The following is a 23404-nucleotide window of genomic DNA, read 5'->3' on the forward strand; positions in this document are numbered from 1 at the left end:
TGCTCCTGTATTGGAAGAACAAATATTGTGAAAATGTCTATGCTACCTAAAGCAATCCCTATCAAAATCCCATCCAATTTTTTTTTCAAAGAAATGGGACAAATCATCCTTATATATATAAGGAACCAGAAAATACCTCGAATATCCAGAGGAATATTGAAAAAGAAAGCCAAAGTTGTTGGCATCACAATTCCAGACTTCAAGCTCTATTACAAAGTTGTCATCATCAAGATAGTAGGGAACTGTCCCCAAAACAGACATAGATCAATGGAACAGAATAGAGAGCCCAGAAATACACCCTCAACTCTATGGTCAACTAATCTTCAACAAAGCAGGAAGGAATGTCCTATGGAAAAAAGACAGCCTCTTCAACAAATGGTGTTGGGAAAATTGAACAGCCACATGTAGAAAAATGAAATTGGACCATTTCCTTACATCACACATGAAAATAGACTGGAAATGGATGAAGAAGCATAATGTGAGAAAGGAATCCATCAAAATCCTTGAGGAGAGAACAGGTAGCAACCTCTTTGACCTCAGCAGCAGCAACTTCTTCCTAGGAACATCGCCAAAGGCAAGGGAAGCAAGGGCAAGAATGAACGACTGGGATTTCATCAGATCAAAAAGCTTTTGCACAGCAAAGGAAACAGTTAACAAAGCCAAAAGATGACTGTCAGAAGTTATCTGGGAGAAGATATTTGCAAATGACATACCAGATAAAGGGCCAGTATCTATCCAAAATCTATAAAGAGCTTATCAAACTCAACACCCTAAGAACAAATAATCGAATGTAAAAATGGGCAGAGGACATGAACAGACATTTCTGAAAAGAATACATCCAAATGGCCAACAGACACATGAAAAAATGCTCCACATCACTCGGCATCAGGGAAATACAAATCAAAACCAGAATGAGATACCACCTCACACCTTTCAGAATGGCTAAAATGAACAAGTCAGTCAATGACAGATGCTGGCGAGGATGTGGAGAAAGGGCAACCCTCCTACACTGTACGTGGGAATGCAAGCTGGTGCAACCACTCTGGAAAACAGCGTGGAGGTGCCTCAAAAAGCTGAAAATAGAACTACCCTATGACCCAGTGATTGTAGTACTGGATATATACCCTAAAGATACAAACGTGGCATTCTGAAGGGGCACATGCACCCAAATGTTTATAGCAGCAATGTCCACAATAGTTAAACTATGGAAAGAACCTAAATGTCCTTCAACAGATCAATCAATAAATAAGATATAGTATATATGTACAAGGGGATACTGTGCAGCCATCAAAAGAAATGAAATCCTGCTATTTGTGATGACATGGATGGAACTAGAGGGTATTATGCTTGGCGAAATAAATCAATCTGAGAAAGACAACTATCATATGATCTCCCTGCTATGATGAAGTGGAGATGCAACACAGGCGCTTTCGGGCGTACGAAAAGAAAAGTAAAAGAAGATAGGATTGGGAGGGAGACAAACCAACAAAGACTGAATCTCACAAAACAGACTGAGGGTTGCTGGGGGGAGGTATGTTGGGAGAGGATGGTGGGGGTATGGACACTGGGGAGGGCAGGTGCTATGGTGAGTGATGGTGAGTGCTGTGAAATGTGTAAACCTGGTGATTCACAGACCTGTACCCCCAGGGATAAAAACACATTATATGTTTATAAAAAATTTTAAAAAATAATTTAAAAAGTCCATTAAAGAAAATACACATATTGCAAGCCCAGAGCTAATCTCATATTCAATCAAAAAAGTTTGAATGTTTTCCCCTTAAAGATCAGAAAAAAGACAAGTGTGTCCACTTTCACTACTCTCATTTGACATAGTACTGGATGTCCTAGCCAGAGAAACAAGGAACACAAAGAAATAAAAGACTCCAAAAACAAAAAAAAAAAAAAAAAAAAGGAAGAAGTAAAATTTTCTTTTTTTGGATAACATGAACTTACATGTAAAAAAAATCCTAAAAACTTCACAGAAAATTTTGAATAAACAAATTTAATATAGCTGCCAAATACAAGATCAATATATAAAAGACAGGAATTTTGTTTTGTTTCGTTTTTTTAAAATAGTTTTTCATGTCATCCTTGCTCAGTGATCATGCTAATCTTCTCTGCATCATTCCAATTTTAGTATATGTGCTGCCAAAGTAAGCACAAGACAGGAGCATTTTAACACTGTAATGATGAACTATCTGAAAAAATAAAGAGAACAATCTAATTCTCAATAGCATCAAAAATAATAAAATACTTCGGAAAAGATTTAACTAACAAGATGAAAGATCTGTACCCCATAAACTATGACATTGATAAAGAATTTGAAGGAGACATAAATGGAAAGATAGCTCATATTTATGAATGGTAAGAATTAACATTGTTAAAATGTCCATACTACCGAAAACCATCTGTAAATTCAATTCCTATCAAAAATCCAATGTTAGGGGCGCCTGGGTGGCTCAGTGGGTTAAGCCGCTGCCTTCGGCTCAGGTCATGATCCCAGGGTCCTGGGATCGAGAACTGCATCAGGCTCTCAGCTCAGCAGGAAGCTGCTAACTCTTCTCTCTCTGCCTGCCTCTCTGCCTTCTTGTCATCTCTCTCTGTCAAATAAATAAATAAAAAATATTTTTTAAAAATCCAATATTTTTTTTTACAGAAGTAAGTAAAGAATCCTAAAATTTATATGAGACCATAAAAGACAACAAATAATTAAAGCAGTTCTGAGAAAGAATGAAGAAGCGAAATTACACTTCTTGATTTGAAACTATACTACAAAGCCCTCGTGCTCAAAACAATAAAGTATACTGGCATAAAAACAGACCAATAAACAAGTTGAACAGAATTGAGAGTCCAGAAATAAATCCTTTGATACAGTCACCTAATATTTGACAGGGGCCAACATATATAATGGGTAGATAGTCTGTTCAATAAATGATATTTAAAACTGAATAGTCACATAAACCAGCATGAAACTGGAACCTTATATCACTCATAAATCTTAACTTGAAATAGATTAAAGACATAAATGTGATGCATGAAACTAAATTTCCTAAAGGAAAACATAGGAAAAATTCTCCTTGACATTGGTTTGCCAATAGTTTTTTGGATACCAGGCCAAAAACACAAGCAAAAGAAGCAAAAATAAATAAATGGTATTACATCAAACTAAAGTTTCTGCATTGCCAAAAAAAAAAGGGAATGAAAACACAATTCACAGAATGGAAGAAAATACTTACAAATCTTATATCTGAAAAGAGGTTAATAACCAACAGATACAAATAGAAAAATATATATAATTTAAAAAATAGCAAAAGGATCTCAATAGACGTTTTTTTCAAAAAAGTTATATAAATGACCAACAGGAGCATTAAAAAGTGCTCAACGTAGAAACTCAGGGCAAAGTCATTATGTTGTTGTTGTTGTTTACCTCTGAAAAACACAACAAGATATTACTACCTATTAGAATATATACTAGCAAAAAATTAAAACTAACAAATTTTGTTAAATATTGTGGAAAATGGGGAACTTATGCACTGTGATAGGGATATAAATTTGTATGGAAAACAGTATGGAGATTATTCATATTATTGAAAGTAAAATTACCATATGATTCAGTAATCCCACCTCTAGGTATATATCTAAAGGAAACGAAGTCACTATTCGAAGACATATCTCCACTCTTATGTTCATTATAAAATTATTAACTCTAAGCAAGAGATGGAAATAACTTCAGTATCCATTAATGGATGAATGGATAAAATAAGTATGGTAAATATACACTATGGAATACTACTGAACCATGAAAAATTAAGAAATACTGCCATTTACAACAGCATGGATGGATCTTGAAGGTATTATACTGAGTGAAATATTTCAAAGATTTTATATATATTTTAATTTATGTATTATGATATCCCTTACATACAGAATCTGAAGAAAAAGCAAACTAATGGAAACTTAGAGTTGAGTTGACAAGAGGTGAACCGGGGGTGGAATAAGGTGGTCAAAGGGTACAAATTTGCAACCTCAATATGAAAAAGTTCTGGGGATCTAATGTACAGCATGATGATCATAGTTAATAATATATACATCCATTTTTATTGTGCTTCCCTTTATTAAACTTTGCATATATCACATTCTTACAAGTTGAAAGTTTATAGCAATCTTGTATAAAAGAGGTCTGCTGCCACCATTTTTCTAACAACATTTGTTCATTTTGTGTCTCTCTGTCACATGTTGGTAATTCTTGCAATATTTCAAGTTTTTTCATTATTATTGTATTTGTTATGGTGATCTGTGATCAGTAACTATGACCCACTGAAAACTCAGAACTAGTTTACTTAAGGTATATACATTGTTTTTCCTTAAAGGCATAATGCTTTTGAACAGTACAGTATAGTGTTTATTTTTTATATGCACTGGGAAACATAATTTTTTATTTGCACTGCGAAACCAAAAAAAATAATAATAATTTGACTTAGTTTATGGAGATAATCACGTTATTGAGGCGGTCTGGAACAAAACCCACAAGACCTCTGAAGTTCATCTCTACTGTACTATATACATAAAAGTTGCAAAGAGAGTAGTTCTTAAAATCCCTTACCATACATGCATAAAAAACAGTGGCAACTATATGAGATAGTAGATGTATTCACATTTTTATGTAGATTATATTGCAATACAGATGTATGCCAATTTATCAAATTGTACAAAATTTACACAATGTTAAAAGTTTGCAATGTTATAAGAAATCATTTCTTATATTTACAAATTATAATGTGTCGATTATTTTTCAATAAAGATAACAAAAGCTTTTTGTAGAATTAATCTATTTTTCAAAAAAGGAAGTAAGGAAGTAGAAACTGCAACTAACTCTGAAATAATAGAATATAAAATCCATTTTAGTTATCGACACTGTGACAAAAACTATTACTTAGTTTACAATGAAGGAGTACTTAGGAAGCATGAAGGATGGTCTATAAATAAGGCTGAAAGAGCTCAGTTTTAAGGTTTAAATTTAAAATCTTCTTTTGAAATACTAAACTGACCACCCATTTTTCCAAACATAAATGTCTTAACTGCATGAATTTATTTCATACAACTCTAAAGTCTAGTTTCATAAGAAAGCAGCATGCAAATTTTGAATAAGACAGACTTGCTTAAGTTTCTTTATGTTCAACAGTAAAGGATACTTCCCTCAAAAGAAGAAAAATCAACATATTTATTATGATAATTATTATTCATAATGAGATTCATATTGAATTAGGAAATATATATCCTCAGAGAAGGTAAAGTAAAATGAAATTTATTTTGGTAAATGTGTCTATGAATAGTCAATACAATGCCACAATATAAATGAATATTATCATTTTGAACAATTTAATTTCTACTATTAGAATTATTATAAGTATAAAAATAGCTATCATTTTCGCATGGAATATGAGACTCTCATGCTCCATGCTTCATTACATCCACACAACAACTCTGCATAATAAGTATTATCATCACCATTTCATGGGTGAAAAAACTGAGGCTAACACATTTAGATAACTGGTTTATGATTACATGGCTAGTAAAGATGCATCACACTAATTTAGGCTTTATGATTTCAGAATTGTACTCTTTCCACTGCACATTCTATTCCTCTGTAAATACTTGGCTTGTTTTCATTTAGTTCTTTAATTTTATTCATGTGGTGATGGCTTAAAGCTTCATTTAAAGGTAGCTTAAAAAATTCATTTAACCAAAAGCTCCCAAGAATTAAAAATGTCATGGATATCATTAATTAATGGGTAACTATATATTTTCCACGCGAATGAGATAACAATCAGAGTATTTTTCTAAGTTTTAGTCTCTGAGTGTTCCAAAGGACTTTGTTAAAATAGAAATATTTAGACAAAGGTGATCAAAAGTCTAGATCAGGTCACCTTAAGATAAATATTAGGAAACTGAGGAAACAAATGGAGATTTGAACACTGAGCTATGATATAATGAACGGTTTAAAGTATTTAGTAGAGCATAGAAAAGCCTTTAAAGCCTGGTCTTAGCCTAGCATTGCAGCTTCTGGGATATCTGTCTATCTATCATCTATCTATCTATCTATCTAGCTCCATGCGGGTATCTTCCACCGAGCTGCGGAGACTAGCTCAGGCAAGCAACAGCAGCATCCCCAAACCCAACTCTGATTTCCCAAGGAACGCTGTGCTTTCCCAGGAGAGATGCACAGGCAAAGAGGCCTTCGATGTATGCGGGTTTCCACCACCGCGAGACTGGGCTCAGGCAAGCAGCAGCAGCCCGCAGAACATTTCTCAGCGAATGCTGTGCTTTCTCAGAGGCTTTGGCTGGGAGCCAACAGCACTTCGCTGCTGCTTCCTCAGCAAGGCTTCAGTAGCGTCAGGGAAGAAGAGCTGCGGGAGAGCTGGTGCCTCTTGGGCCTTGCTTTCCCGGGCTCCATGTTCGCGTCCTGGGTTCACCCTGCCAGGCCGAACTAAGCAGACATAGCCACAACCCTGCAGTAGCGTGTGTAGCCTAGGATGGCACTCTATGCACACTACCATCTCCCAGTGTAGGCATCGCTTGGCCTTTTACTCTGGCGCTCAGGCGGATTCTCAGACTAGGCCAGTGCTTTCCCCACAGGAAAGGAGAGGTGACAGGATCCCTGCACACCGCCCGTGAACTGAATAGGGAGCTTTGGGGGACTGTCCCCACTCCTTCCCCTTAAACTCCATGCCTCCCCCAAGCTTCCACATCCTGGAGGAAGATGGCATCTGACTCCCCGTTATTTCAGGGAGCTGTTTCCGCGAGGTAAGCGTAGGCGCCTGGTGGCTAGCGCATGTCTGCCCCAGGGACAGGTGGCCAAGGAGCTGCTGTCTCTTTGGGCCCAGAGACTCAGGACAGGCATGTTTAAGAGTGGAGCACGAGGCCTGCCCTACTCATCCCCTCCTGTCTCCTTAGCAGCCAGGCTTCTGTCTCTCTGCACAGGGAGCGGGTGATACTTGTATTGCCGGCTCTCCTGCTTCGCAACCGTTTCCAGACCAGAAGGCCAACGGCTCCTGCTCACCTTCCCCCCCACCCCCGGCAGCGAGCTGCACCTTCCACAGACATGCTCCTGGGGACCGCAGTGAAAACGTGTCCCTTTTTTTAAGGCTCTTTTCAAAAGCGCCACAGCGCTTCTCTCTCAGGCAGAGGAGATGCCCAGGCATAGAGGATTTCGCTCCATGCGGGTTTTTTACACCGTGCTGAGGGGACTAGCTCAGGCAAACAGGAGCATCCCTCATACCGGACTCAGATTTCCAAAAGAATGCTGTGATTTCCCAGAGGGGATGCCAGGGCAAAGAGGCTTTCGCTCTATGCGGGTTTCTCCCATTGTGCTGCCAATACTAGGCTAAGGCAAGCAGCAACAGCAGCCCTCAGAACCGACTCTGATTTCCCAGCGACTGCTATGCTTTCGCAGATGTTTTCAGCTTGGCACGAACCGCACTTCGCTGCTGCTTCCTCAGAAAGGCTTTGGGTGTTCACTCTGCGCGACAGGGAAGAAGAGCCGCGGGACTTGCTATCCTGGTCTCCGAGTTTACGCCGTGGATTCACCTTGCTATTCAGAACTAAGCAGACACAGTCACAACCCTGCAGCAGCGTGCTTGGCCTAGCATGGCACTCTCTGCCTATTACCATCTCCTGGGCTAGGTTAGGCTTTCCTTTTTGCTCCGGCTCTCAGGCAGACTCGGCGTCCAGGCCAGTGCCTTCACCACAGGAGAGAGGAGGAGACAGGATCCCTGCACACGGCCCGTGCACAGATTAGGGAGATTTGGGGGACTGTGCCCACTCCTTCCCCTTAAACCCCGTCCCTCCTCCAAGCTTCCACATCCTGGAGGAAGATGGCATCTGACTGCCCGTTATTTTGGGAGCTGTTTCTGCGAGTTCAGCGTAGGCAACTGGTGGCTAGCGCAAGTCTGCCCAAGAGACAGGTGGCCAAGGAGCTGCTGTCTCCTTGGGCCGAGAGGCTCAGGACAGGCATGCTTACTGCCCAGACTCCTTCCTAAGAGTGGAGCACGCGCCTCTGCCCTAGTCGTCCCCTCATGTCTCCTTAGCAGCCAGACTTCTATCTCACCGCACAGGGAGCGGGTGACTCTTGTCTTGCCACCGGCCTGCTGTTCGTGGCAGGGCAGGCTATCCTGCTTCCTGAGCGTTTCCCGACCGTAAGGCCAACGGCTCCTTCTCTTCTCCGGGTGCGGTGTGCTGCGCCTTCCCCACCCTTGGCTTCTCTCTCAGGCAGAGAGGATGCTAGGCCAAAGAGTATTTCGCTCCATGCGCGTATCTTCCACCGAGCTGCGGAGACTAGCTCAGCCAAGCAGCCGCAGCAGCCCCAAAACCAACTCTGATTTCCCAAGGAACGCTGTGCTTTCCCAGGGGAGTTGCCCAGGCAAAGAGGCTTTCGCTGTATGCGGGTTTCTCCCACCGCGAGACTGGGCTCAGGCAAGCAGCAGCAGCCCGCAGAACATTTCTCAGCGAATGCTGTGCTTTCCCAGAGGCTTTGGCTTGGAGCGAAGTGCACTTTGCTGCTGCTTCCTCAGCAAGGCTTCAGTCGCGACAGGGAAGAAGAGCTGCGGGAGGTGTTCGCTCTGTCGCATCAGGGAAGGAGAGTCGCGGGAGTGCTGGTATCTCTTGGACCTTGCTTTCCCGAGCTCCATGTTGGCGCCCTGGGTTCACCCTGCCAGGCCGAACTAAGCAGACACAGCCACAACCCTGTGTAGCGTGCGTAGCCTAGGATGGCACTCTATGCACACTACCATCTCCCAGTGTAGGCATCGCTTGGCCTTTTGCTCTGGCGCTCAGGCGGATTCTCAGACTAGGCCAGTGCTTTCCCCACAGGAAAGAAGAGGTGACAGGATCCCTGCACACCGCCCGTGAACTGAATAGGGAGCGAAGGGGGACTGTGCCCACTTCTTCCCCTTAAACCCCGTGCCTCTACCAAGCTTCCACATCATGGAGGAAGATGGCATCTGACACCACGTTATTTCAGGGAGCTGTTTCCGCGAGGTCAGCGTAGGCGCCTGGTGGCTAGCGCATGTCTGCCCCAGGGACAGGTGGCCAAGGAGCTGCTGTCTCCTTGGGCCCAGAGGCTCAGGACAGGCATGCTTTCGGCCCAGACTCCTTCCTAAGAGGGGAGCATGCGCCCTGCCCTACTCATCCTCTCCTGTCTCCTTAGCAACAAGGCTTTTGTCTCTCTGCACTGGGAGCGGGTGATACTTGTATTGCCAGCTCTCCTTTATCGCAACCGTTTCCAGACCAGAAGGCCAACGGCTCCTGCTCTTCTCCCCGGGCAGCGGGCTGCACCGTCCACTGACATGCTCCTGGGGAGTGCAGTGAAAATCATTTCCCTTTCCTTAAGGCTCTTTCCACAGGCGCCACCGCGCTTCTCTCTCAGGCAGAGGGGATGCCCAGGAATAGAGGATTTAGCTCCATGCGTGTTTATTACACCGTGCTGCGAAGACCAGCTCAGGCAACAGGAGCATCCCTCAGACTGGACTCTGATTTCCCAAAGAATGCTGTGCTTTTACTGAGGGGCAAAGAGGCTTTCTCTCTATGCGGGTTTCTCCCATAGTGTTGCGAATACTAGGCTAAAGCAAGCAACAAAAGCATTCCCCAGGACTGACTCTGATTTCCCAGCGACTGCGATGCTTTTGAAGAGGTTTTCAGCTTGGCGGGAAGCGCACTTCTCTGCTGCTTTCTCAGCCAGGCTTTGGGTGTTCGCTCTGTCGCATCAGGGAAGGAGAGTCGCGTGAGAGCTGGTGTCTCTTGGACCTGGCTTTCCCGGGCTCCGTGATGGCGCCCTGGGTTCACCCTGCCAGGCCGAACTAAGCAGACACAGTCACAACCCTGCAGCAGCGTGCGTGGCCTAAGATGGCACTCTATGCACACTACCATCTCCCGGTGTAGGCAACGCTTGGCCTTTGGCACTGGACCTCAGGCGGATTCGCGGACAAGGCCAGTGCCTTCCCCACAGGAGAGGAGAGGCGACAGGTTCCCTGAACACCGCCCGTTCACTGGAATGGGGAGCTTTGGGGGATTGTCCCCACTCCTTGCCCTGCAAACCCCCTGCAACCTAAAACGCTGTCACATATTGGAGGAAGATGGCATCTGACTGCCCGTTTCTCGAGGGAGCTGTTTCTGCGAGTTCCGGGTATGGCGCCTGGTAGCTAGCCCAAGTCTGCCCTATGGACAGATGGTGAAGGAGATGCTGTCCCCTTGGGACCAGAGGCACAGGACAGGCCTGCCTTCTGCCCACACTCCTTCCTCAGTGTGGAGCACGCGTCCCTGCCTTAATCGTCCCCTCATGTCTACTTAGGAACCAGGCTTTGTCTCTCCGCACAGAGGGCGGGTGACACTTGTCTTGCCACCGGCCTGCTCTTCCTGCCATGGCAGGCTACCCTGCTTCCCGTCCTTTTCCCGACCACAAGGCCAACGGCTCCTTCTCTTCTCTGGGGGCGGCGTGCTGCGCCTTCCCCAGACTTGCTCCTGGGGAGTGCAGTGACAGACGTGTGCAATCACGCTTCTCTCTCAGATCTCAAATACACAACATAACCCTACACCTAAAGGAGTTGGAGAAAGAACAACAAAGGAAGCCTAAACCCAGCAGGAGAAGAGGAATAATAAAGATCAGAGCAGAAATCAATGAAATAGAAACAAATAAACAACAACCACAAAACAACAACAACAACAACAACAAAACAATAGAACAAATCAACGAAACTAGGAGCTGGTTCTTTCAAAGAATTAATAAGATTGATAAACCCCTATCCAGACTTATCAAAAAGAAAAGAGAAAGAACCCAAATAAATAAAATCATGAATGCAAGAGGAGAGATCACAACCAACACCAAAGAAATACAAACAATTATAAGAACATACTATGAGCAACTCTACGCCAACAAATTCAACAATCTGGAAGAAATGGATACATTCCTAGAGACATATAAACTACCACAACTGAACCAGGAAGAAATAGAAAACCTGAACAGACCCATAACCAGTACGGAGATTGAAACAGTCATCAAAAATCTCCAAACAAACAAAAGCCCCGGGCCAGATGGCTTCCCAGGGGAATTCTACCAAACATTTAAAGAAGAATTAATTCCTATTCTCATGATACTGTTCCAAAAAAATAGAAATGGAAGGAAAACTCCCACTCTCTTTTTTTTCTGAGGCCAGCATCACCTTGATCCCAAAACCAGACAAGGATCCCATCAAAAAAGAGAACTACAGACCAATATCCTTGATGAACACAGATGCGAAAATTCTCACCAAAATACTAGCCAATAATTGGGGCGCCTGGGTGGCTCAGTGGGTTAAAGCCTCTGCCTTCGGCTCAGATCATGATCCCAGGGTCCTGGGATCGAGCCCCGCATCGGGCTCTCTGCTCAGCAGGGGGCCTGCTTCCTCCTCTCTCTCTGCCTGCCTCTCTGCCTACTTGTGATCTCTGTCTGTCAAATAAATAAATAAAAAATATTTTTAAAAAATCCAATATTTTTTTTTACAGAAGTAAGTAAAGAATCCTAAAATTTATATGAGACCATAAAAGACAACAAATAATTAAAGCAGTTCTGAGAAAGAATGAAGAAGCGAAATTACACTTCTTGATTTGAAACTATACTACAAAGCCCTCGTGCTCAAAACAATAAAGTATACTGGCATAAAAACAGACCAATAAACAAGTTGAACAGAATTGAGAGTCCAGAAATAAATCCTTTGATACAGTCACCTAATATTTGACAGGGGCCAACATATATAATGGGTAGATAGTCTGTTCAATAAATGATATTTAAAACTGAATAGTCACATAAACCAGCATGAAACTGGAACCTTATATCACTCATAAATCTTAACTTGAAATAGATTAAAGACATAAATGTGATGCATGAAACTAAATTTCCTAAAGGAAAACATAGGAAAAATTCTCCTTGACATTGGTTTACCAATAGTTTTTTGGATACCAGGCCAAAAACACAAGCAAAAGAAGCAAAAATAAATAAATGGTATTACATCAAACTAAAGTTTCTGCATTGCCAAAAAAAAAAGGGAATGAAAACACAATTCACAGAATGGAAGAAAATACTTACAAATCTTATATCTGAAAAGAGGTTAATAACCAACAGATACAAATAGAAAAATATATATAATTTAAAAAATAGCAAAAGGATCTCAATAGACGTTTTTTTCAAAAAAGTTATATAAATGACCAACAGGAGCATTAAAAAGTGCTCAACGTAGAAACTCAGGGCAAAGTCATTATGTTGTTGTTGTTGTTTACCTCTGAAAAACACAACAAGATATTACTACCTATTAGAATATATACTAGCAAAAAATTAAAACTAACAAATTTTGTTAAATATTGTGGAAAATGGGGAACTTATGCACTGTGATAGGGATATAAATTTGTATGGAAAACAGTATGGAGATTATTCATATTATTGAAAGTAAAATTACCATATGATTCAGTAATCCCACCTCTAGGTATATATCTAAAGGAAACGCAGTCACTATTCGAAGACATATCTCCACTCTTATGTTCATTATAAAATTATTAACTCTAAGCAAGAGATGGAAATAACTTCAGTATCCATTAATGGATGAATGGATAAAATAAGTATGGTAAATATACACTATGGAATACTACTGAACCATGAAAAATTAAGAAATACTGCCATTTACAACAGCATGGATGGATCTTGAAGGTATTATACTGAGTGAAATATTTCAAAGATTTTATATATATTTTAATTTATGTATTATGATATCCCTTACATACAGAATCTGAAGAAAAAGCAAACTAATGGAAACTTAGAGTTGAGTTGACAAGAGGTGAACCGGGGGTGGAATAAGGTGGTCAAAGGGTACAAATTTGCAACCTCAATATGAAAAAGTTCTGGGGATCTAATGTACAGCATGATGATCATAGTTAATAATATATACATCCATTTTTATTGTGCTTCCCTTTATTAAACTTTGCATATATCACATTCTTACAAGTTGAAAGTTTATAGCAATCTTGTATAAAAGAGGTCTGCTGCCACCATTTTTCTAACAACATTTGTTCATTTTGTGTCTCTCTGTCACATGTTGGTAATTCTTGCAATATTTCAAGTTTTTTCATTATTATTGTATTTGTTATGGTGATCTGTGATCAGTAACTATGACCCACTGAAAACTCAGAACTAGTTTACTTAAGGTATATACATTGTTTTTCCTTAAAGGCATAATGCTTTTGAACAGTACAGTATAGTGTTTATTTTTTATATGCACTGGGAAACATAATTTTTTATTTGCACTGCGAAACCAAAAAAAATAATAATAATTTGACTTAGTTTATGGAGATAATCACGTTATTGAGGCGGTCTGGAACAAAACCCACAAGACCTCTGAAGTTCATCTCTACTGTACTATATACATAAAAGTTGCAAAGAGAGTAGTTCTTAAAATCCCTTACCATACATGCATAAAAAACAGTGGCAACTATATGAGATAGTAGATGTATTCACATTTTTATGTAGATTATATTGCAATACAGATGTATGCCAATTTATCAAATTGTACAAAATTTACACAATGTTAAAAGTTTGCAATGTTATAAGAAATCATTTCTTATATTTACAAATTATAATGTGTCGATTATTTTTCAATAAAGATAACAAAAGCTTTTTGTAGAATTAATCTATTTTTCAAAAAAGGAAGTAAGGAAGTAGAAACTGCAACTAACTCTGAAATAATAGAATATAAAATCCATTTTAGTTATCGACACTGTGACAAAAACTATTACTTAGTTTACAATGAAGGAGTACTTAGGAAGCATGAAGGATGGTCTATAAATAAGGCTGAAAGAGCTCAGTTTTAAGGTTTAAATTTAAAATCTTCTTTTGAAATACTAAACTGACCACCCATTTTTCCAAACATAAATGTCTTAACTGCATGAATTTATTTCATACAACTCTAAAGTCTAGTTTCATAAGAAAGCAGCATGCAAATTTTGAATAAGACAGACTTGCTTAAGTTTCTTTATGTTCAACAGTAAAGGATACGTCCCTCAAAAGAAGAAAAATCAGCATATTTATTATGATAATTATTATTCATAATGAGATTCATATTGAATTAGGAAATATATATCCTCAGAGAAGGTAAAGTAAAATGAAATTTATTTTGGTAAATGTGTCTATGAATAGTCAATACAATGCCTCAATATAAATGAATATTATCATTTTGAACAATTTAATTTCTACTATTAGAATTATTATAAGTATAAAAATAGCTATCATTTTCGCATGGAATATGAGACTCTCATGCTCCATGCTTCATTACATCCACACAACAACTCTGCATAATAAGTATTATCATCACCATTTCATGGGTGAAAAAACTGAGGCTAACACATTTAGATAACTGGTTTATGATTACATGGCTAGTAAAGATGCATCACACTAATTTAGGGTTTATGATTTCAGAATTGTACTCTTTCCACTGCACATTCTATTCCTCTGTAAATACTTGGCTTGTTTTCATTTAGTTCTTTAATTTTATTCATGTGGTGATGGCTTAAAGCTTCATTTAAAGGTAGCTTAAAAAATTCATTTAACCAAAAGCTCCCAAGAATTAAAAATGTCATGGATATCATTAGTTAATGGGTAACTATATATTTTCCACGCGAATGAGATAACAATCAGAGTATTTTTCTAAGTTTTAGTCTCTGAGTGTTCCAAAGGACTTTGTTAAAATAGAAATATTTAGACAAAGGTGATCAAAAGTCTAGATCAGGTCACCTTAAGATAAATATTAGGAAACTGAGGAAACAAATGGAGATTTGAACACTTAGCTATGATATAATGAACGGTTTAAAGTATTTAGTAGAGCATAGAAAAGCCTTTAAAGCCTGGTCTTAGCCTAGCATTGCAGCTTCTGGGATATCTGTCTATCTATCATCTATCTATCTATCTAGCTCCATGCGGGTATCTTCCACCGAGCTGCGGAGACTAGCTCAGGCAAGCAACAGCAGCATCCCCAAACCCAACTCTGATTTCCCAAGGAACGCTGTGCTTTCCCAGGAGAGATGCACAGGCAAAGAGGCCTTCGATGTATGCGGGTTTCCACCACCGCGAGACTGGGCTCAGGCAAGCAGCAGCAGCCCGCAGAACATTTCTCAGCGAATGCTGTGCTTTCGCAGAGGCTTTGGCTGGGAGCCAACAGCACTTCGCTGCTGCTTCCTCAGCAAGGCTTCAGTAGCGTCAGGGAAGAAGAGCTGCGGGAGAGCTGGTGCCTCTTGGGCCTTGCTTTCCCGGGCTCCATGTTCGCGTCCTGGGTTCACCCTGCCAGGCCGAACTAAGCAGACATAGCCACAACCCTGCAGTAGCGTGTGTAGCCTAGGATGGCACTCTATGCACACTACCATCTCCCAGTGTAGGCATCGCTTGGCCTTTTACTCTGGCGCTCAGGCGGATTCTCAGACTAGGCCAGTGCTTTCCCCACAGGAAAGGAGAGGTGACAGGATCCCTGCACACCGCCCGTGAACTGAATAGGGAGCTTTGGGGGACTGTCCCCACTCCTTCCCCTTAAACTCCATGCCTCCCCCAAGCTTCCACATCCTGGAGGAAGATGGCATCTGACTCCCCGTTATTTCAGGGAGCTGTTTCCGCGAGGTAAGCGTAGGCGCCTGGTGGCTAGCGCATGTCTGCCCCAGGGACAGGTGGCCAAGGAGCTGCTGTCTCTTTGGGCCCAGAGACTCAGGACAGGCATGTTTAAGAGTGGAGCACGAGGCCTGCCCTACTCATCCCCTCCTGTCTCCTTAGCAGCCAGGCTTCTGTCTCTCTGCACAGGGAGCGGGTGATACTTGTATTGCCGGCTCTCCTGCTTCGCAACCGTTTCCAGACCAGAAGGCCAACGGCTCCTGCTCACCTTCCCCCCCACCCCCGGCAGCGAGCTGCACCTTCCACAGACATGCTCCTGGGGACCGCAGTGAAAACGTGTCCCTTTTTTTAAGGCTCTTTTCAAAAGCGCCACAGCGCTTCTCTCTCAGGCAGAGGAGATGCCCAGGCATAGAGGATTTCGCTCCATGCGGGTTTTTTACACCGTGCTGAGGGGACTAGCTCAGGCAAACAGGAGCATCCCTCATACCGGACTCTGATTTCCCAAAGAATGCTGTGATTTCCCAGAGGGGATGCCAGGGCAAAGAGGCTTTCGCTCTATGCGGGTTTCTCCCATTGTGCTGCCAATACTAGGCTAAGGCAAGCAGCAACAGCAGCCCTCAGAACCGACTCTGATTTCCCAGCGACTGCTATGCTTTCGCAGATGTTTTCAGCTTGGCACGAACCGCACTTCGCTGCTGCTTCCTCAGAAAGGCTTTGGGTGTTCACTCTGCGCGACAGGGAAGAAGAGCCGCGGGACTTGCTATCCTGGTCTCCGAGTTTACGCCGTGGATTCACCTTGCTATTCAGAACTAAGCAGACACAGTCACAACCCTGCAGCAGCGTGCTTGGCCTAGCATGGCACTCTCTGCCTATTACCATCTCCTGGGCTAGGTTAGGCTTTCCTTTTTGCTCCGGCTCTCAGGCAGACTCGGCGTCCAGGCCAGTGCCTTCACCACAGGAGAGAGGAGGAGACAGGATCCCTGCACACGGCCCGTGCACAGATTAGGGAGATTTGGGGGACTGTGCCCACTCCTTCCCCTTAAACCCCGTCCCTCCTCCAAGCTTCCACATCCTGGAGGAAGATGGCATCTGACTGCCCGTAATTTTGGGAGCTGTTTCTGCGAGTTCAGCGTAGGCAACTGGTGGCTAGCGCAAGTCTGCCCAAGAGACAGGTGGCCAAGGAGCTGCTGTCTCCTTGGGCCGAGAGGCTCAGGACAGGCATGCTTACTGCCCAGACTCCTTCCTAAGAGTGGAGCACGCGCCTCTGCCCTAGTCGTCCCCTCATGTCTCCTTAGCAGCCAGACTTCTATCTCACCGCACAGGGAGCGGGTGACTCTTGTCTTGCCACCGGCCTGCTGTTCGTGGCAGGGCAGGCTATCCTGCTTCCTGAGCGTTTCCCGACCGTAAGGCCAACGGCTCCTTCTCTTCTCCGGGTGCGGTGTGCTGCGCCTTCCCCACCCTTGGCTTCTCTCTCAGGCAGAGAGGATGCTAGGCCAAAGAGTATTTCGCTCCATGCGCGTATCTTCCACCGAGCTGCGGAGACTAGCTCAGCCAAGCAGCCGCAGCAGCCCCAAAACCAACTCTGATTTCCCAAGGAACGCTGTGCTTTCCCAGGGGAGTTGCCCAGGCAAAGAGGCTTTCGCTGTATGCGGGTTTCTCCCACCGCGAGACTGGGCTCAGGCAAGCAGCAGCAGCCCGCAGAACATTTCTCAGCGAATGCTGTGCTTTCCCAGAGGCTTTGGCTTGGAGCAAAGTGCACTTTGCTGCTGCTTCCTCAGCAAGGCTTCAGTCGCGACAGGGAAGAAGAGCTGCGGGAGGTGTTCGCTCTGTCGCATCAGGGAAGGAGAGTCGCGGGAGTGCTGGTATCTCTTGGACCTTGCTTTCCCGAGCTCCATGTTGGCGCCCTGGGTTCACCCTGCCAGGCCGAACTAAGCAGACACAGCCACAACCCTGTGTAGCGTGCGTAGCCTAGGATGGCACTCTATGCACACTACCATCTCCCAGTGTAGGCATCGCTTGGCCTTTTGCTCTGGCGCTCAGGCGGATTCTCAGACTAGGCCAGTGCTTTCCCCACAGGAAAGAAGAGGTGACAGGATCCCTGCACACCGCCCGTGAACTGAATAGGGAGCGAAGGGGGACTGTGCCCACTTCTTCCCCTTAAACCCCGTGCCTCTACCAAGCTTCCACATCATGGAGGAAGATGGCATCTGACACCACGTTATTTCAGGGAGCTGTTTCCGCGAGGTCAGCGTAGGCGCCTGGTGGCTAGCGCATGTCTGCCCCAGGGACAGGTGGCCAAGGAGCTGCTGTCTCCTTGGGCCCAGAGGCTCAGGACAGGCATGCTTTCGGCCCAGACTCCTTCCTAAGAGGGGAGCATGCGCCCTGCCCTACTCATCCTCTCCTGTCTCCTTAGCAACAAGGCTTTTGTCTCTCTGCACTGGGAGCGGGTGATACTTGTATTGCCAGCTCTCCTTTATCGCAACCGTTTCCAGACCAGAAGGCCAACGGCTCCTGCTCTTCTCCCCGGGCAGCGGGCTGCACCGTCCACTGACATGCTCCTGGGGAGTGCAGTGAAAATCATTTCCCTTTCCTTAAGGCTCTTTCCACAGGCGCCACCGCGCTTCTCTCTCAGGCAGAGGGGATGCCCAGGAATAGAGGATTTAGCTCCATGCGTGTTTATTACACCGTGCTGCGAAGACCAGCTCAGGCAACAGGAGCATCCCTCAGACTGGACTCTGATTTCCCAAAGAATGCTGTGCTTTTACTGAGGGGCAAAGAGGCTTTCTCTCTATGCGGGTTTCTCCCATAGTGTTGCGAATACTAGGCTAAAGCAAGCAACAAAAGCATTCCCCAGGACTGACTCTGATTTCCCAGCGACTGCGATGCTTTTGAAGAGGTTTTCAGCTTGGCGGGAAGCGCACTTCTCTGCTGCTTTCTCAGCCAGGCTTTGGGTGTTCGCTCTGTCGCATCAGGGAAGGAGAGTCGCGTGAGAGCTGGTGTCTCTTGGACCTGGCTTTCCCGGGCTCCGTGATGGCGCCCTGGGTTCACCCTGCCAGGCCGAACTAAGCAGACACAGTCACAACCCTGCAGCAGCGTGCGTGGCCTAAGATGGCACTCTATGCACACTACCATCTCCCGGTGTAGGCAACGCTTGGCCTTTGGCACTGGACCTCAGGCGGATTCGCGGACAAGGCCAGTGCCTTCCCCACAGGAGAGGAGAGGCGACAGGTTCCCTGAACACCGCCCGTTCACTGGAATGGGGAGCTTTGGGGGATTGTCCCCACTCCTTGCCCTGCAAACCCCCTGCAACCTAAAACGCTGTCACATATTGGAGGAAGATGGCATCTGACTGCCCGTTTCTCGAGGGAGCTGTTTCTGCGAGTTCCGGGTATGGCGCCTGGTAGCTAGCCCAAGTCTGCCCTATGGACAGATGGTGAAGGAGATGCTGTCCCCTTGGGACCAGAGGCACAGGACAGGCCTGCCTTCTGCCCACACTCCTTCCTCAGTGTGGAGCACGCGTCCCTGCCTTAATCGTCCCCTCATGTCTACTTAGGAACCAGGCTTTGTCTCTCCGCACAGAGGGCGGGTGACACTTGTCTTGCCACCGGCCTGCTCTTCCTGCCATGGCAGGCTACCCTGCTTCCCGTCCTTTTCCCGACCACAAGGCCAACGGCTCCTTCTCTTCTCTGGGGGCGGCGTGCTGCGCCTTCCCCAGACTTGCTCCTGGGGAGTGCAGTGACAGACGTGTGCAATCACGCTTCTCTCTCAGATCTCAAATACACAACATAACCCTACACCTAAAGGAGTTGGAGAAAGAACAACAAAGGAAGCCTAAACCCAGCAGGAGAAGAGGAATAATAAAGATCAGAGCAGAAATCAATGAAATAGAAACAAATAAACAAAAACCACAAAACAACAACAACAACAACAACAAAACAATAGAACAAATCAACGAAACTAGGAGCTGGTTCTTTGAAAGAATTAATAAGATTGATAAACCCCTTTCCAGACTTATCAAAAAGAAAAGAGAAAGAACCCAAATAAATAAAATCATGAATGCAAGAGGAGAGATCACAACCAACACCAAAGAAATACAAACAATTATAAGAACATACTATGAGCAACTCTACGCCAACAAATTCAGCAATCTGGAAGAAATGGATACATTCCTAGAGACATATAAACTACCACAACTGAACCAGGAAGAAATAGAAAACCTGAACAGACCCATAACCAGTACGGAGATTGAAACAGTCATCAAAAATCTCCAAACAAACAAAAGCCCCGGGCCAGATGGCTTCCCAGGGGAATTCTACCAAACATTTAAAGAAGAATTAATTCCTATTCTCATGATACTGTTCCAAAAAAATAGAAATGGAAGGAAAACTCCCAATCTCTTTTTTTTTCTGAGGCCAGCATCACCTTGATCCCAAAACCAGACAAGGATCCCATCAAAAAAGAGAACTACAGACCAATATCCTTGATGAACACAGATGCGAAAATTCTCACCAAAATACTAGCCAATAAGATTCAACAGTAAATTAAAAGGATTATTCACCACGACCAACTGGGATTTATTCCAGGGCTACAAGGCTGGTTCAACATCTGCAAATCAATCAATGTGATACAACACATCAATAAAAGAAAGAACAAGAACCATATGATACTCCCCATAGATGCTGAAAAAGCATTTGGCAAAGTGCAGTATCCCTTCCTGCTTAAAACTCTTCAAAGTGGGGCGCCTGGGTGGCTCAGTGGGTTAAGCCTCTACCTTCGGCTCAGGTCATGATCCCAGGGGCCTGGGATCGAGTCCTGCATTGGGCTTTCTGCTCAGCAGGGAGCCTGCTTCTCCTCATCTCTCTCTCTGTCTGTCTCTCTGCCTATTTGTGATCTCTCTCTCTGTCAAATAAATAAATAAAATCTTTAAAAAAAAACTCTTCAAAGTGTAGCGATAGAGGGCACATATTATCAATATTATCAAAGCCATCTATGAAAAACCCACTGCAAATATCATTCTCAATGGAAAAAAACTGAATACTTTTCCGCTGAGGTCAGGAACATGGCAGGGATGTCCGTTATCACCACTGCTATTCAACATTGTACTAGAAGTCCTAGCCTCAGCAATCAGACAACAAAAAGAAATTAAAGGCACCCAAATTTTGCCAAATTGGCAGAAGAGAAGTCAAACTATCCCTGTTTGCAGATGATATGATACTGTATGTGGAAAACTTAAAGGACTCCACTCCAAATCTGCTATAACTTGTATAGAAATTCTGTAAAGTGTCAGGATATAAATCAATGAACAGAAATTGGTTGCATTTTTTTTTATACCAACAAAACTGAAGAAATAGAAACTAAGGAGTGAATCCCATTTACAATTGCACCCAAAACCCTAAGATACCTAGGAATAAACCTAACAAAGAATCTATACTCAGAAAACTCTAAAGTACTCATGAAAGAAATTGAAGAAGACACAAAGAAATGGAAAAATGTTCCATGCTCCTGTATTGGAAGAACAAATATTGTGAAAATGTCTATGCTACCTAAAGCAATCTACACATTTAATGCAATCCCTATCAAAATCCCATCCATTTTTTTTTTCAAAGAAATGGGACAAATCATCCTTATATATATAAGGAACCAGAAAATACCTCGAATATCCAGAGGAATATTGAAAAAGAAAGCCAAAGTTGTTGGCATCACAATTCCAGACTTCAAGCTCTATTACAAAGTTGTCATCATCAAGATAGTAGGGAACTGTCCCCAAAACAGACATAGATCAATGGAACAGAATAGAGAGCCCAGAAATACACCCTCAACTCTATGGTCAACTAATCTTCAACAAAGCAGGAAGGAATGTCCTATGGAAAAAAGACAGCCTCTTCAACAAATGGTGTTGGGAAAATTGAACAGCCACATGCAGAAAAATGAAATTGGGCCGTTTCCTTACACCACACATGAAAATAGACTGGAAATGGATGAAGAAGCATAATGTGAGAAAGGAATCCATCAAAATCCTTGAGGAGAGAACAGGTAGCAACCTCTTTGACCTCAGCAGCAGCAACTTCTTCCTAGGAACATCGCCAAAGGCAAGGGAAGCAAGGGCAAGAATGAACTCCTGGGATTTCATCAGATCAAAAAGCTTTTGCACAGCAAAGGAAACAGTTAACAAAGCCAAAAGATGACTGTCAGAAGTTATCTGGGAGAAGATATTTGCAAATGACATACCAGATAAAGGGCCAGTATCTATCCAAAATCTATAAAGAGCTTATCAAACTCAACACCCTAAGAACAAATAATCGAATGAAAAAATGGGCAGAGGACATGAACAGACATTTCTGAAAAGAATACATCCAAATGGCCAACAGACACATGAAAAAATGCTCCACATCACTCGGCATCAGGGAAATACAAATCAAAACCAGAATGAGATACCACCTCACACCTTTCAGAATGGCTAAAATGAACAAGTCAGTCAATGACAGATGCTGGCGAGGATGTGGAGAAAGGGCAACCCTCCTACACTGTACGTGGGAATGCAAGCTGGTGCAACCACTCTGGAAAACAGCGTGGAGGTGCCTCAAAAAGCTGAAAATAGAACTACCCTATGACCCAGTGATCGTAGTACTGGATATATACCCTGAAGATACAAACGGGGCATTCTGAAGGGGCACATGCACCCAAATGTTTATAGCAGCAATGTCCACAATAGTTAAACTATGGAAAGAACCTAAATGTCCTTCAACGGATCAATCAATAAATAAGATATGGTATATATGTACAATGGGATACTGTGCAGCCATCAAAAGAAATGAAATCCTGCTATTTGTGATGACATGGATGGAACTAGAGGGTATTATGCTTGGCAAAATAAATCAATCTGAGAAAGACAACTATCATATGATCTCCCTGCTATGATGAAGTGGAGATGCAACACAGGAGCTTTCGGGCGTACGAAAAGAAAAATAAAAGAAGATAGGATTGGGAGGGAGACAAACCAACAAAGACTGAATCTCACAAAACAGACTGAGGGTTGCTGGGGGGAGGTGTGTTGGGAGAGGATGGTGGGGGTATGGACATTGGGGAGGGCAGGTGCTATGGTGAGTGATGGTGAGTGCTGTGAAATGTGTAAACCTGGTGATTCACAGACCTGTACCCCCAGGGATAAAAACACATTATATGTTTATAAAAAATTTTAAAAAATAATTTAAAAAGTCCATTAAAGAAAAAACACATATTGCAAGCCCAGAGCTAATCTCATATTCAATCAAAAAAGTTTGAAAGTTTTCCCCTTAAAGATCAGAAAAAAGACAAGTGTGTCCACTTTCACTACTCTCATTTGACATAGTACTGGATGTCCTAGCCAGAGAAACAAGGAACACAAAGAAATAAAAGACTCCAAAAACAAAAAAAAAAAAAAAGGAAGAAGTAAAATTTTCTTTTTTTGGATAACATGAACTTACATGTAAAAAAAATCCTAAAAACTTCACAGAAAATTTTGAATAAACAAATTTAATATAGCTGCCAAATACAAGATCAATATATAAAAGACAGGAATTTTGTTTTGTTTCGTTTTTTTAAAATAGTTTTTCATGTCATCCTTGCTCAGTGATCATGCTAATCTTCTCTGCATCATTCCAATTTTAGTATATGTGCTGCCAAAGTAAGCACAAGACAGGAGCATTTTAACACTGTAATGATGAACTATCTGAAAAAAATAAAGAGAACAATCTAATT

At 43.0% G+C, this 23404-nt stretch overlaps 2 pseudogenes; both read right to left on the reverse strand.

Moving 5' to 3' along the window:
- Window positions 1-2069: 2069 nt before the first annotated feature.
- On the reverse strand, window positions 2070-2161 carry LOC131826183 (U6 spliceosomal RNA; annotated as a pseudogene).
- A 21085-nt stretch (window positions 2162-23246) lies between these two features.
- On the reverse strand, window positions 23247-23338 carry LOC131826184 (U6 spliceosomal RNA; annotated as a pseudogene).
- Between the last annotated feature and the right edge of the window lie 66 nt (window positions 23339-23404).

This window comes from Mustela lutreola, chromosome 2, assembly GCF_030435805.1.
Source record: "Mustela lutreola isolate mMusLut2 chromosome 2, mMusLut2.pri, whole genome shotgun sequence".
NCBI classification, from domain to species: domain Eukaryota; kingdom Metazoa; phylum Chordata; class Mammalia; order Carnivora; family Mustelidae; genus Mustela; species Mustela lutreola.